Below are 13313 nucleotides of genomic sequence, written 5' to 3'. Positions count from 1 at the left end.
TTTGTTTTGTTTTGTTTTTAGAGAGCATGTCCTTGTGTGGTGGTATAGGATCAACATTGGACTGTTAATCTGCTCCCAGAAACCCTATACAAAGTTGTTACAAGTCTTAACCAACTGAATGGTACCAAACAACAACTATACTGGTGTGGCACTGTGGGTTAATGCTCTAGACTGCAAAGTCATTTGAACCACAAGGTCAGCAGTTCAAGCTCACCAGCTGCTCCTTGGAAATCCTATACTGGGTATATGGATCAGAACCAACTAGAAGACACTCAACAACAGCATCTAAATATATGGAGTCCTGGTGTGGCACTGTGGGATAATGCACTGGACTGAAAGGTCAGTTTAAACTGCAAGGTTGTTGTCAAGTCGATTCTGACTAATAGTGACCTTGTATAGGGTTTCCAAGGAGCAGCTTGTGGGTTTGAACCTTTGACTTGTCTGTCACTTTGTCAGACTGTGGTGGTTAGTGTGTTACTGTAATGATGGAAGCTATGTCATTGGAATTTTAAATTCAAGCAGGGTCACCCATTGTGGGTAAGTTTCAATGAAGTTCTAGACTAAGACAGATTAAGAAAGAGAAGTAGACCACTTTAGAATGATTAGCCACTGAAAACCTTATGAACAGGAGTAAAACATTGTCAGATGTTATACCAGACGATGAGCCCTCAGATTGGAATGCCCTCATAATACAACTGGGAAAGAGCTATCTCCTCAAAGTAGAATTGCCCATAATGACTTGTACGGAGTAAAACTTTCAGGACTTTTATTTGATGATGTGTCACACTCAGAATGAGGAGTAATAGCTGCAAAAATCCATTAATAATCAGAACATGGAATGTATGAAGTATGAATCTAGGAAAATTGGAAGTTGTCAGAATTGAAATGTAATGCGTAAAGATTGATGTCCTAGGCATTAGTGACCTGTAATGTACAAGTATTGGTCATTTTGAATCACACAATCATATATGGTTTACTATGCTGTGAATGACAAATTGAAGAGGAATGGGGTTGCTTATATTGTTGAATAGAGCATTTAAAAATCTGTCTAGAAGTACAATGCTGTCTATGATAAAAAGACTATCCATATAACTACAAGAAAGACAAGTTTATAAAACTACTATTAAAGTTTACTCACCAACAACCAAAGCCAGTGGTGATAAAAATTTAAGAATTCTACCAAATTCTTCAGTCTAAAATTGATCAATCATGCAATCAAGATTATTGAAAATTTCTGGTGATTGGAATGCAAAGGTTGGAAACAAAGTGTATGGAGCAGTAGTTGGAAAATATGGCCTTGGCAATAGGAGCAATACTGGAAATCACATGATATAATTTTGCAAGACCAATTACTTACTCATTGTAAATATATTTTTAAAAGAATATGAATGGTGACTATACACATGGACCTCATCAGATGAAATACACAGAAATCTAATCTATATCTGTGGAAACACACTATGTTGTTGTTGTTGTTAGGTGCCATCGTGTCGGTACCAACTCATAGCAACCCTATGCACAACAGAATGAAACACTTCCTGATCCTGGGCCAACCTCACAATTGTTGCCATGCTGGAGCCCATTGATGCTGCCACTTTGTCAGTCCATCTCGCTGGAGGGACTTCCTCTAGAGGAGGTCAATTTCATCAACCAAAACAAATGCAGTGGCATACGTCATCAATTGCTCATATGCTGATTCAGTCTGAAGCTGAAGAAAACTAAAACAAGCCCATGAGGGAGAAAAATTGCCCTTCAGTATATCCCACCTGAATTTAGAGATCATATTAAAAATAGTTTTGATGCATTAAACAATAATGACTGAAGACCAAAAGAGTTGTGGATGACACAAACACATCATATATTACTAAAAAGACAGTAATTAAATAGGTGACCAAAATAGATGTCAGAATAAACTGAAACTTACTCTTGAAAGTACTGCTGTTAAAGGGAATAGAAGAACTGATAAAGTAAAAGAGTTGAATGGAAATTTTACAAAGGCAGCTTGAGAAGACAAAAATCAAGGATTATAATGAAATCTGCAAAGACCTGAAGTCTGAAAAATGAAAGACATTTCTCAAGCTGAAAGAGCTGAAGAAAAATTTCAAATCTCTGGGTGAAATATTGAAGGAGTTCTGGTGTGGCACTCTAGCATAAGCACTGAACTGGAAGGTTGGTTTGAACCTCAATGTTGACACTTCAACCCCACCAATCACTCCTCAGAAACCCTATAGAGGGTCACTATGAGTCAGACTGACTTGACAGCACTAAACAACAAAAATAAGCAAAATATTGAATAACGCAGGGAGCATCAAACTAAGATGGAAAGAAAACAGAGGCACTGTGCCAAAAAGTGTTGGCCAATTTTCAACCTTTTCAAGAGATATCATATGATCAAGAACTGATGATGTTAAGAGAAGAGTTCCAGGTAGCAATGAAGGCACTAATGATAAATAAGTCTCCATAAATTGATGGAATACAAATTTATATGTTTCAACAAACTGATGCAGCACTAGGGGTGCTCTGTTTTCTATACCAAGAAATTTGGAAGACAGCTACCTAATCAATGGATTGAAAGAGATCTGTTTGTACACATTCTAATGAAAGGTGATCTAACAGAATTTGGAAATCATTGAAAAATATCATTAACAGTACATGCAAGTAAAATTTTGCTGAACATAATTAAAGAACAACAACAACAACAACAACAACAACAACAAAACTGTTGCAACTGGACATCAGCAAAGAACTGCCAAAAAGTTCAGGCTGGATTCAAAAGAGGACATGGAATTAGTGCTATCTTTACGGACAATATAAGGATCTTAGCTAAAAGCAGGGAATAACAGAAAAAAGTTTACTTGTACTTTATTGACTATTCGAAGATATTTGATTGTGTGGATCATCATCATAACAAACCTATAAGTGGCTCGTTGGACACCCTATACAGGGTCACTATCAATTGGAATGGACTTGACAGCACTTGATAACAACAATGAAAACTTAAGAGTAGGGAAGGAGCCCTGGGGATCAGTGGCTTATGTGTTGGGCTGCTAACCAGAGTCAGCTGTTGGAAACCACCAGCCACTCCAAGAGAAAACTATGAGATTTTCTGCTCCATTAATGATTTACAGCCTTGGAAACTTTATTCAGGGTCTCTATGATTTGGAATCTACATTGGAAAAATGTATTTTTCTTTTCCCAAGAACGCTTAATTGTGCTCCTAAGGAACCTGTACATGGAGCAAGAGGCTGTTGTTTGAATAGAACAAGGAGATATTGAAGGGCTTAGTATCAGGAAAGGTGTGCACCTTTCACTTTACTTTATATTCTTTCACTTTACTTATTTAATCTGCATGCTGAGCAATTAATCTGAGAAGGTAACATTATAAAGCAAAACATTGCATCAGAATAGAATGAAGACTCACTAACAACCTGTGATATGCAGATGACACAACCTTGCTTGCTGAATGTGAAGAGGATTTAAACTATTTGCTGATGAAATCAAAGACTACAGCCTTCAATATGGATTGCAACTGAATGTAAAGAAATAAGAAAACCTCACAGCTGGACCATTTAATTATATTAAGATAAGTGTAGAATGATTGAAGTTGTCAAAGACTTCATTTTGCTTGGATCCATAATTGACAATTTTGAGAATAGTAATCAAGAAATCAAAGGATGCATTGCATTAGGCAAATCTGCTGCACAAGACCTCTTTGAAGTGTTCAAGAGCAAAGATGTCACTTTGAGGTTGAAAGTTACGCTGACTCATGCCTTACACATGTGAAAGTTGAACACTGAATAAGGTAGAATGGAGAAGCAAAACATTTGAATTGTGGTATATGTAAAGAATATTGAAAGTACCATAGACTTCCAGAAGAATAAACAAATCTGTGTTGGAAGAAGTACTGCCAGAATGTTCCTTAGAAGTCAGGATGCCAATACTTTGTCTGTTGTCAGGAGGGACTAGTCTCTGGAAAAGGACATTATGTTTGGTAAAGTGGAGGGTCAGTGAAAAAGATGAAGACCCCAAATGAGATGAACTGATATGGTTGCAGCAGAGTGGGGTCAAACATAACAACAATTTTAAGGACAGTGCTGGATTGGGCAGTATTTCATTCTTCTGTGCATAAGGTCCCTATGAGTCACAACTGACTTTTTGCAACTAATAACAACAAGATATCTATGAGAGACTCAAATAGTTTATAGAAAAATTAAATTAAAGATTTTTCCTTGAATATGTTTAATACCTCAAGTACATATTGTTGTTAGATACCTTGAATTAGTACCTACTCATAGCAACCTTAAGGACAACAGAACGAAATACTGCCTCCATTCTCACAATTGTTGCTCTTTTTGAGTCCACTGTTGCAGCCAACGCATCAACTATACTTGTTGAGGATTTTTTTCCTTTATTCTGACCATTTTTTCCAAACATGATATCCTCCTTGAAGGACTAGTTCCTCCTGATAACGTGTCCAAAGTACTTAAGATGAAGTCTTGCCATCCTCACTTCTGAGGAGTATTCTAACTATACTTCTTCCAAGACAAGTCCATTAATTCTTCTGGAAGTCCAAGGTGCCAACAATATTCTTTGCCAATACCATAATCAAAACCATCAATCTTTCTGCAATCTTCTTTATACAGTGTTGAGCCTTCATATTCATATGAGGCAATTGAAAATTGCAATGAACCATGGATTCAGTCAGATGCACCTTAATCCTCAAACTGACATTGTTTCTTTCTAACATTTTAAATAGTTCTTTCTTAGAAGTTTTGTCCAATGTAATGCATTGTTAAGTTTTTTGACTGTTGTTGTCATGGGTGTTGATTGTTGATCCAAGTAAAATGAAATCCTTGACAACTTCAGTATTTTCCCCATTCATTATAATGTTGCTTATTGTTCCAATTGTGAGGTACTTTGTTTTCTTTATGTTAAGGTGTAATACATACTGATGGCTATAGTCATTGATCCTTATCAGTCCTCTTTGCTTTCAGCAAGCAAGGTTATGTCATCTGTTTATCATAGATGGTTTAGAAATATACCTGCAGTCCTGATGCTACATTCTTCCACATATAGTCCAGTATGAAAATGGCATTTCAGAGAAGTCTGACATGATCTAGTTTCACAAGTGAAGAGGAGAATAAAGATCAACAGCCCAAGGCTGATTCCTTTGAGGTGGAGGTCAGATATGCCTTTACTCTTCAAACGTTCTACCAATTCTAATACCAACTTTCCCTCCTTTTCTTCTGGGTTTGCTAACACATTGCAATGGTCATTCATGAACAATTTTCATGATTATGGGATATATTAGGGAAGTTATTGAGAACAATGAAGTCAGTTTGGACTCATAGCTACCCTGTATGTGGTTTCCAAGAAGCAGCTGGTAAGCTTGAACTACCTGCCTTGAAGTTCAAATCGACCTTGCAGTCAGGTGCTTAACTGCATTAACCCACAGCAGCACACCAAGATTTCAATTAGGAAAGTAACAGATAATTTCCATGTTCATAAATATTCAGTATATAGTCCTTCAATAAGGACAGTCTCCTCTAAGCATTGTCCACAGGCTAGCCTATCTCTTGCCCTCTGGTCTCTGTCCTACTCAGAAAAATCATGCAAAGCTTTTTTAGATCCTCATGTAAGAGTTCAGAGGCACCCCTCTATACCAGTAAGCCTCAGTGGCAGGTGCTCAAAGCTAGTTTTGTGGTTCAGCAAACTCAGCTCCACCAACTGCCTGGAGGCACTCTAGACTCTACCAGCAAACCACCTGCTTGATAGAAATTAGCTTTCTCTCCCTATGAGTCAGGAGGCCTACCACTCAATCTTGTGCCATCTCTTGGTTCTGTTGCCTCTGCTGCTGCTGTTACTCTATCTACCACTGCTTCTCTCAGTATCTTTGGTATCACAACTCACTATTTCCTGGATCAAGGAGGTTGCCAGCACAGGGACCCTGGGCTCAAGGGTAGATTCCATTGCTGACTCTTCTTTCTTGAAGGTCATGCAATCCCCCTTTTCACCTCTAGTATTTATCTTTTTAAAACTGTTGTTGTTGTTAGGTGCCATCGAGTCAGTACCAATCCATAGTGACCTTATGCACAGCAGAACAAAACACTGCCCAATCCTGGGCTAACATCACTACTGTTAACATACTTGAGTCCATCAATGCTGCCACTTGGCCAATCCATCTCTTTGTGGGTCTTCCTTTTGTTCTCTGACCCTTCACCCTACCAAATACAATATCCTTCTCCAGTGACTGGTCCCTCCTGACAATATGTCTGAAGTATGAGAGACGAAGTATGTCCATCTTGGCCTCCAAGGACCACTCTGCCTGAACTTCTTCCAAAATGGATCTATTGGTTCTTTTGGCAGCCCGTAGCACCTTCAATACTCTCCTCCCACAACATCACTCAAAAGCATCAATTCTTCTACAGTCTTCTTTATTCACTGTGCAGCTTTCGCATGCATATGAGGTTATTGAAAATACCAAGCTTAGGTCAGCCGTACCTTAGTCCTGAAGCTGACATCTTTGTTCTTCAACACTTGAAAAAGGTCTTGTGCAGCAGATTTGCCTAATGCAATATGTCGTTTGATTTCTTGACTGCTGCTTCCATGAGTGTGATAATTAATCAAAGAAGAGAGAAGTCCTTGACAACTTCAATCATTTCTCCATTGATCAGAATGTTGTTTACTGGCCCAGTGGTGAGGATTTTTGTTTTCCTTACATTGAGATGTAATCCATACCAAAGCCTTTGCTCTTTGATCTTCATCAGTAAATGTTTTAAGTCCTCTTTACTTTCAGCAAGCAAGATTGTATCATCTGTATATCACAGGTTGTTAATGAGTCTTCCTCCAATCCTGATGCCATATTTTTCTTCATATAACCCAGTTTCTCAGATTATTTGCTCAGCATACAGGTTGAATAAGTATGGTGAAAGAATACAACCTTGTCACACAGCTTTCTTAATTTTAAACCATTCAGTGTTCCCATGTTCTGTTTGAACAACTGCCTCTTGGTGCATGTACAGATTCCTCATGAGCACAATTAAGTGTTCTAGAACACTCATACTTGTCAATGTTGTCCATAGCTTGTCATGATCCACACAATTGAAAGCCTTTTCATAGTCAATAAAGCACAGGAAAACATCTTTCTGATATTCTCTGCTTTCAGCCACGATCCATCAGACATCAGCAACTATATCCCTTTTTCCATGGCCTCTTCTGAATCTGGCTTGAACCTATGGAAGTTCTCTGTCAATGTATGCTTTCAGCCATCTCTGTATTACCTTTAGTAAAACTTTACTTGCAAGGGATATCAAAGAGATTGTCTGGTGATTTCGGCATTCCGTTGGTCACCTCTCTTTGGAATGGGCACAAATATGGATCTCTTCCAATCAGTCAACCAGATAGCTGTCTTCCAAATTTCTTGTCAGAGATGAGTGAATGCCTTTTGTGCCGCCTCACTTTCTTGAAAGATTTCAATTTTTATTCCATCATTTCCTGGTGCCTTGTTCTTTGCAAAATTCCTTCATTGCACCTAGGACCTCCTCCTTCAGTGTCATTGGCTGTTGACCATATGCTACTTCTTGAAACAGTTGAACATTAACCATTTCCTTTTGGTACAGTGACTCACTGTATTCCTTCCATCTTCTCTTGATGCATTCTGCATCTTTCAATAATTTGCCCAGAGAATCTTTCAACAACAAAAGTCAAGGCTTGAATTTTTTCTTCAGTTTCCCCAGCTTGAGAAATGCTGAATGTGTTCTTCTATTTGGTTTTCTGATTCCAGATCTTTGCACATTTTATTGTAATATTTGACTTTATCTTCTCAAGCTGATCTTTGAAATTTTCTGTTCAGCTCTTGGACCTCCTCATTTCTTCCCTTTGCTTTAGGATCTCTATGCTAAAGAGCAAGTTTCAGTCTCTTCTGACATCCATTTTTATCTTTTCCATCTTTCTTGTCTTCTCAATGACTTTTTGCTTTCTTCATGCATGATGTTCTTGATGTCATCCCACAGCTCTTCTGGTCTTTGGTCTTTAGTGTGTAATGTATCAAATCTGTTCTTCAGATGATCTCTAAATTCAGGTGTGACATATTCAAGGTCATATTTTGGCTCTAGTGGACTTTTTTTCATTTTCTTCAGCTTCAGTTTGATTTTTCATATGAGTAATTGTTCAATCAAAATGTATTGGTCATTACTGGTGACTGGAATGCACAGGTTGTGAGCAAAGAGGAAGGATCTGTAATTGGAAAATATGGCCTTAGTGATAGAAATTATGTTGGTGAATGCATGATAGAGTTCTGCAAAACCAATGATTTCTTCATTTCAAATACCTTGTTTAAACAGCATAAGAGACAACTATACACATGGACCTCATCATATGAAATGCATAGAAATCAAATTGACTACATGGAAAGAGATGATGGAAAACTCCATATCATCAGTTAAAACAAGACTGGGAAAAACTGTGAAATAGACCATCAATTACTCATATTTTAAAACTAGCATGATGATAAAACTGATAAATTCTCGTATTCCTTATTTACAGTATTACTAAGCTATCCAATCCTCTTGATGTGCCACAAATACATCAGTCATTTGATGGTAAGGATCATCTTAGATAATTCATTACACCATATCTAGCTTCTCAGATTATTTCCTTAACATACAGACTGAATAAGTATGATGAGAAGATACAACAATGACACACATATCTCCTGATTTTAAAATGAAGTACTATCCTCTTATTTTGTTCAAACAACTGCCTTTTGGTATATGTACAGCTTTTGCATTAGCAGACTTGCTCTGGAATTCCATGAAAGGTTCTGAAATATCCATTCATTACAATGTAATGCATACTTTGCTGTGATCCACACAGTTGAATGCCTTTGTATAGTCAATAAAACACAGGTATTTCTGATATTCTCTGCTTTCTTCCAAAATCCATCTGACATCTGCAATAACAGCCCTCATTCCATGTCTTCTGAATTTAGCTTGGATTACTGGCTGCTCTCTGTGGGTGTACTTCTCCAATAATGTTATTTTTTTTTAAATTATCATCAGCAAACTTTACTTGCATGTGCTATCAATTAAATTGATAAATAATTTCTGCTTTCTGTTGTTTCACCTTTCTTTAGAATAAGAACAAATATGGCTGTCTTCCAGACAGTTGGTCAGGTAACCTTTTGGCCTTCCAAATATCTTGGCACAGATGAGTGAGTGCTTCCAGTGTTACATTTGTGTATTTAAGCATATGAATTGATATTTTGTAATTTCTTAAAGCCTTGATTTTTGCCTGTGCCTTCAGTGCTAGTTGGAATTCTTCCTTCAATACCATCAGTTCTTGATTAAAGCATTTGATATGGCAAAAAAATTGTGAAGTGAAGTGTACTCTAAAAAGGAGCTATCTCTTTAGTATTATTCAATACAATAAAAATATTTAATAAGTTGCTGTATGATTCTTTTACATTGATTTATCACAACTCCTTGATTTTCCCTGTGTTATAAATCTTCACATCAGCGATAAGTATTGCAGCTTTTCAAGTATACATTAGATGAGGTGACATACATAACCCAAGGCTCTATATTTTAAAACACTCTTATCAGGATTCAATTTTTAAATGATAAGGGAAAAAAAAGACACAAAATGGCTCTACATCTTATATCTTTACCAGTATATCAATGCATCTAGCTTTTAAGCATCCTGTAGTTCTATTCTGATCCGGTCACTCAGTCCTGTTTAATTATCACTTGCACTTTAAATTTTCAACCAAACTTCCCCTTGTCCACTCAAAATTTACTTAATGTATCTATTTTATTTAGAATATACAACTGTAGATTAAAACTATGAAGAAATTATAAAGAGCTTATAAAATTATTGCAATAAATATTCTAGATATCACCAAGAAAGACATCTCATGCAGGGAAGGAATATTTATGTAAATGGAACTTCCCTAAATTTTAGTATTTCAGTCAAAAGAAATGACTTGTTCTCCCTCAGGAGGAAAGACTGCATCTGCATTTAAATGGAAAGATGAGTTCTAACTCCAATTTCAGCTACTGGAATCAACAAAAAGAAATGAGATGTTAGCTGAAAAGTTGCCTTTAAAGTTATATTGAATTATAAATATAGGAAGATTTGGCCATAATCTAATGCATTAGATTAATCCTCCAAATGAAATTTCCTGTCTATCTCTAATTTTATTTTATCTAATACTTCCTCCAATAATCAAGTATTTAAAAATCTCATCTAATCATTCCTACTAAATTTATTTTTATATATTTATTTTAGATTCTAGGATAAAATAAAAAAAAGTATATTTTAAATAGTCTTACATATAAACTTGATTTTATATATTAATTCTCAAAACATAGAGCACTGAAAAGTTATCTTCTAGAAGTGTGTAAAATAATAATAATAAACTATATATGAAGAACTTCATATAAGATGTCATTTCTAAAATGCTATTGATATGCCAACTTCAAACTCCAACAAGCTGTCAGTCAATTTGGAAATTATTACCAACTCATACGACTTCCACAAGGATGTATGATCTGTGAGCGATGGGATACTCATCATCTTGTTTACCACCTTATCTCGTGTCCCAATTAGATAATTCAACATGTTGCAAGCATTTGTGAAAGTGACGTTCCAATAAATGAATTATCTAATAGCTAGCTCAGGATTTTCCAAGGATTAAAAAAGTTAAGATTAACTTTGACTCTGTTAATTTATGTGTGTTAGGAATCATAAACAGAAGACATTTTAGGGAGAAAAATAAAGTTTGCTGAGTATGTGTCTGTCTTCGATAAAAATTTTAGAAGTAAAGTTTTTATATCAAGAAGATTTTTATCTCTATATTTTCAGTACAAAAGAATGAACATGTATAAAATAAAAAACAAACTCACTGCCATCTAGTCCATTCCAACTCACAGTGACTCTACATAGAACAGAATAGAACTGCTCCCTTGGGTTCTCAGACAGGAGCAGACAGTCCCTTCTTTCTTTTGTAGAGCAGCTGGTGGGTTTGTGCTATCCATCTTGAGATTAGTAATTCAGTGGTTAACCCACTGTGCTACCAGGGACTGTTCAATAGTACCTGATTAAGTCTTATAGGACAATGTTGCTGTTGTCAAGTATTATCAAGTCAATTCTGACTCCTAGCAACCCTGTATAGGGTTTCTCAGAAGCACCTAGTGAGTTTAAACCTCCGGCCCTGTGGTTCAAACAACATGTTGTTGTTGTTAAGTGCTGTTGAGTTGGTTACGACCCATAGTGACCCTGTAGAGAGTTTCCAAGGAGCGACTGGTGAGCTTGAACTACCAACCTTGCAGGTCAAACTGACTTTGCAATCTAGCGCATTAATCCATAGCGTTACTTAGTGGTTGCCTATTCTCAATTCACACTTCTGGAAAACGCATTGCACAGTTTTACTTTAATAATCTCCTCTTCCTGAATGCTCTCCACTCCATTTCTTAGGTGCCATTGTGTCAATATCTGACTTGTACAAGAAGTCCTGATGTGGCGTTATGGGATAAAGCACTAGACCTCAAGGGTGGTTTGAACCACAATAAAGTTCAAACTCAGCAGATGCTCCTTGGAAACCTACAGGGTTTCTATGAGTTGGAACCAATTCAATGGTACTTAGAAAGAACAACAACAGAGATGACATTTGACAGAATAGTACTGCCTTATAGGGTTTTCTAGGCTGTAATGCTTATAGGAACAGATTGCTAGGTCCTTTCTTCATGATTAGCTGCTGGGTGGGTTCAGACGATCCACCTTTCAATTAGCAACTGAACACTTAAACATCTTTCCATCTGGGCTGCTTACTCTATACTTGGTCAATGTCTGATGCATATTAACTCTGAATCCTTTCACAGAGATAGATTTAAAATGCTGCACTCCTGTATTATATTGCAGTGTTGTTTCTGAGAAGAGAATTACTAACATTTCTCAGTCCAATTGTACCTATATAAGGCTAGTGCCTCATTCAAAACAATGATATGTGAGCAGAACAATATGTAGCTTACTGGTCAAAGGGGTAAAAACTGAGTATGGGTCCTCCTAATCTTTCTTCACTATCTGCAAGCTGGATTCAGATTATTAGGGAAAGTTATCATACGTGTTTACTATTGTCCTTAATTATCTGTTGTTGTTAGATGACTTTGAGTTCCTTCCAACTCATAGTGACCTACATACAATAGATTGAAGCAATGCTAGGTCCTGTGCCATCTGCACAATTATTCCTACCTCTGAGGTCACTGTCGCGGAAACTGTTTGGTCCATCTCTTTTAGGGTCTTTCTCTCTTTTGCTGACCTTTGCTTTGCCAAGCATGATGTCTTTTTCCAAGTACTGTTCCCTCCTAATACCATGTCCACAGTACATGCTATGAAGTCTTTCTCCCTTCTAAGCATCATTCTGCCTGTACTTCGATCAAGACAGATTTACTCATTCTTCGTTTAGTCCATGCATGGTGCATTGAATAGTCTTTGCCAATACCATAATTCAAAGACACCAATTCATCTCCAGTTTTCCTTATTCTTTGTCCCACTTTCACATGCATACGAGGTGATTGAAACTACAATGTTTTTGCTCAGGCACATCTTCATCCTCAATGTGACATCTTTCCTTTTTTACACTATAAACAGACCATTTGCAGCAGATGGGCATAGTTTGTGAATTCAAGTAAAATGAAATCATTCACAAATTCATTATTTTATCCATTTATCATGATGTTGCTAATCTATCCACTTGTGAGAAATTTTGTTTTATGTTGAGGTATAATCCATATTTAAGGATGGAGTTTTTTATCTGAATCTGTAAATGCTTCAAACCCTGTTTACATTGATCAAGTAGGGTTGTATCACCTGCAAATCACAGATTATGGTTTTGGCACCAATCCTGATGCTGTATTCTTTTCATACAGTCTAGCTTCTTAGATTATTTGCATAAGATATAGATTAGCTAGTCATGTTAAAAGGTGTATATCATACACCTTTTATAATTTTAAACCATTCAAAAGTATCTTTTTCTGTTCATAGGCCTCTTGGTCTAGGTTCTCATGAGCACAATTAAATATTCTGGAATTGCCATTCTTCATAATGTTATTTAGTGCTGCTATAAAAGGAGCTCTGGTAATGTAGAGGTTACAAATAGGGCTGTTAGTCCCAAGGTTGGCAGTTCGAGACTAACAGCTAGTCCGCGGGAGGAAGATGAGTCTTTCTGCTCCCACAAAGATTTGCAGCCTTGGAAACCTGTGCAGGGTCACTGTGAGTTGGAACTGACTCCATGGTATTTAACAATAACAACAATA

Source organism: Chrysochloris asiatica, unplaced genomic scaffold (assembly GCF_000296735.1).
Source record: "Chrysochloris asiatica unplaced genomic scaffold, ChrAsi1.0 scaffold00002, whole genome shotgun sequence".
Classification (NCBI taxonomy): domain Eukaryota; kingdom Metazoa; phylum Chordata; class Mammalia; order Afrosoricida; family Chrysochloridae; genus Chrysochloris; species Chrysochloris asiatica.
Note: the sequence above shows the minus strand (reverse complement) of the source record.